The sequence below is a fragment of the Fukomys damarensis genome, unplaced genomic scaffold (assembly GCF_012274545.1).
Source record: "Fukomys damarensis isolate Sample0158 unplaced genomic scaffold, DMR_v1.0_HiC HiC_scaffold_16, whole genome shotgun sequence".
NCBI classification, from domain to species: domain Eukaryota; kingdom Metazoa; phylum Chordata; class Mammalia; order Rodentia; family Bathyergidae; genus Fukomys; species Fukomys damarensis.
This window is the reverse complement of record NW_022900928.1, coordinates 115,646,833-115,650,471: the sequence shown is the minus strand read 5'-3', so window position 1 is coordinate 115,650,471 and position 3,639 is coordinate 115,646,833. Positions and strand designations below refer to the sequence as shown.

The 3,639-nt window shown below is 42.0% G+C and overlaps 1 pseudogene; it reads right to left on the bottom strand.

The window, feature by feature from the left end:
* Positions 1-690: 690 nt before the first annotated feature.
* On the bottom strand, positions 691-1,973 carry LOC104853184 (annotated as a pseudogene).
* Positions 1,974-3,639: the final 1,666 nt, after the last annotated feature.

Sequence of the window (3,639 nt, the reverse complement as noted above, 5' to 3'; positions counted from 1 at the left end):
ATATCTCTGTGCCTTGCTTTGTACTCGCTTCCTCGTTAAGGGCTGCCTTTCACAGGTGCTCGCATTTAGTCCATGATTATGGAGAACAGCTCATCCTGCATGGGTCAGGGACCATCTAGTAGCATCCAGCGGTCCCACGAATCAACAAACACAAAGACATATTTTTGACTGAGCGCTAACTGCCTTAACTCTTTTTTTTAAAGCATAAATGGTGTTTATTTTTGTTGATTTTTCAACTGCTTAATTTAAAAAAGAGCTTATCCTTCTCCTTAAATGCTACAGACAACACTATTTTACTACAGCAGATACCTAGAAACAAAATACTGCACCCACAGGAGAAAACTGAGCCATAAAAGCATCAGAAATTCAAGTCAACTATGGAAGAATTACTGTTAGCTGGCAGCTCTCAATTCTAAACAAAGTGGCCCAAGTTTATGGGTCTGACAAAAGTTTCTCAGAACTGGGGAGTTGGGCAAGTTGGACTCCTTTTTATTCCTATACCAATTGTTTTATTATGCATAGGGAAATTAAAGTCAATGCATCAAACGAAGATCCAAAGAAACATTTAAAAACTCATTTGACTAATATTCAGTATGTGAGATTAAGTAATAATTTGTCCTCCTAGTTAAACTTGTCCTGGAATATAGATAGATAGATAGATAGATAGATAGATAGATAGATAGATAGATTATTTGTAGCCACCACTGCTATAATATCTTCTGAAGGATGCCAAGCTGTATGTAAGATCTTTTTGCTAAAGCCCAGACTGTTAACACTGATCTCGTCTTTTCTCCACTTGCCCCTCACACACAATTTTTGGGTTTTGAGGATAGCACCGGGTTTGCTGTTTTCCTTGAAGGCCTCAAGGGTCACATCATGTTTGGTGTTTCAGTCAAACATCCTGAAGAAGTTGTTGTGGGACCCAGTCATGATGACACTGTCTGACCCATTCCACGCACACTTGAATTTATAAAAAAATGAAGTCATTCTCGTGGAGGGAGCATAACTTGCTGTGATGGTGGTCATGGACCTGGTAAGTCTCGATGGGGCACTTTCATAGTCAGATAGTCCCTGTGGCTGTCAGATACCTCCCTCTGTGGCTGAACTTTACATCCAAAATTGAAGATTTAATTTCAGAGAAAAATGATCTGCTGCTTGGATCTTCCGGCTCTTCAAAAAACTTGGTGTGCCCGTCACACAGGGCCAACACCTGAATGTCACATAGCCTGATTGTCCCTTTGCTGCTGCTGTACACAAAGGTGTTGCAGTGGTGGGGTTGGAAGTCCGCCACTGTGATCACCTCTGTGAGCTCCTCCATGTTGGCTGGCTTGATGTCCACGGTATTAAAACTTTGATTGGTTTTTCAAAGTTCCAGAGGTTAATCCTCCGGTCATCAGCAGATATGTAGGTTTTGTGGTCACTGCTGACTGATGTGGAGTTGATGTGATATGTGTGTGCATTGACAAATACTTTTCATGGGGTGGCCCTGGCCATCAGGTCCATGGGTCTCAGCACCTGCAGGGTGGTGATGGTGGCAGGATCCTGCAGCCAGCCCTCCTCATCTTTCAGACTGTAGCCTTTTGGCCTCTTATCACACTCACTGACCTTCCATAGCTTCACAGTTTTATCATTAGTAGACAGAAGAAAGTAAGCATTCTGTTGAGGGAGCCATCTGATTTTATTGATTTTCTTTCTTCTATTTCTAAACTCTTCAGGTAATCGAATTCGGATTCATGCCTCTGGAATGTGCTGTAAACATTGTATTCACCCCTATGATGAACTTGATTTTTACTCTCCTGCTCTCATTGAAATATTACAACCCGAACCCCTTATCCCCTGTCACTAGTAATTCTCCCGCATGGTTGAATTCTACCTTAGAGATAATGTCAGCTTCGGTTGCATAGCTGGTCGCGCAGGAAACTGTTGTTGATTTTGAGGGTATCAATGTCCTCCTGCATTGACAGCAGGCTTACCTGCATGGGAACCAGAAGCTGGCAGACTAGTATCCATGATCCCTCCCCACAGCCAGTTTCACAGGAGAGGAGGGCAGGGGAGCCAGTGGGACTGCATCATGGTCTGAACCTGAGGAGGACAGTGGAGGTGGAGAGAAAATAAAGATAAAAACCCGGCAATGGAGCTGTCACCTCCTCCACTCCGGTGCTCTGAGGCTGCCTGCCTTAAATCTTGTTAGTTGGCGATCCTGGAAATGTCACTAAAGCAGAAGAGCGGTAAGAAATGGATTTTTTTCTCACACCCTTTTGTGGGTCATCCAGCACTTACTTTCCATTTGTCTTTCTTTTCCCCCTGTTACTGGCCACTTATATTCCTGTGCTCAGGTTTGTTTGCTTGCTGCTGGTTAAAAAAAGGGGCAAAGAATATATTCAAAGCTAGTTCCAAGGAAGTGGAGGGACTGTGTACAAGTGTGTTGAGATCTTTTATAGCAGGGACAGTGAAGGGATGGAGTACAGTGAGACAGCAGACTCATTCGGGTTTGTTTCATTCCTTTCAGGACCCAGATCTCTCCCTCCCTTGCCTCAAGGGCACAAAATTAGACTTGACCTCGTGGTGTCAGCATCTGTGAATTCTGTCCATTCATCTGGGCTGAGGAGAGGTGGGGTAGCTGTGTGTGGGGTGAGCACCAGGAGGTTTGGAGAATCCGTATGCCTCTAAGGGGAAAAAAACACCTGACTTTTAAAGTTCCACTTTCAAGTGCTGGTTACGCACCTAGTTGTGTTTCAGAACCAGTAAGGCAAGATGTTGACAGATTGACTTTGAGACTGCAGAATCTATGAATGAAAAATGAAATATAGGAGTTTGTCAGCACCATTAAAGCAGCAGCAGATGGATAGAATTTAAGAGGGGACAGCGGTAGGGGCTGGATGCACATTTTTCTTTTTCTTAGTATTAATAATTGACAGTAGCTTAATCTTCAAGTTCCCTTTTAAGAGCTACATAAGGACAAGAATCCTTTAAATATTCTAAATTGTCAAAATGATGACTTTAATCAATTTGGAAAGAATTTCTGTAGGTACTAAGTCCCCAGATAGTGATGAAGGAAGGGGTATGAGAGAAGATACTCTCTAACTAGAGTATAGGTACGGAATTCTCTATTAAAGACATAAAGACAAAGGCAAATGCTGCTACTAATAGCAAATGCTTATACAGCACTTGTGTGCCAGGCACTATTTTATGGACTTTGTGGGAGAAAGCCTAGGGTCTAAGCTACAGACTCATTTTGACAGGATCTTTGAAAGCACAAATTTCAGTAGTTTAGTAGCTCTGTCCTTATCCTTCCTTTGCATAAAAATGAAATTAGGTGGACAGTGAAGTTATGGGGAGACTTACTTTTATTTTTTTCCTGCTTCTTCTAGTAACTCACAATATTACCAAACCCTTCTTTACTCCCTCCCTCCCCCTCTTTCTTTCTTTCCTTCATCTCCTCCTTTTTTCTTTCTTTTTATAGATGGGGTGTTGCTAATATTACCCAGACTGGCTTTGAAAAGTAGCTGGGACTAAAAACACAAACCGCTGTGCCTGGTTCAGATTAAAATTTTTAAAAAAGAGTTTATGGAGTTCACACTCAGTGAAGGAAAGAAGAAAGAAGTTTTTTTTTGTGTGTGTGAGATTTAGTAAAAAAAA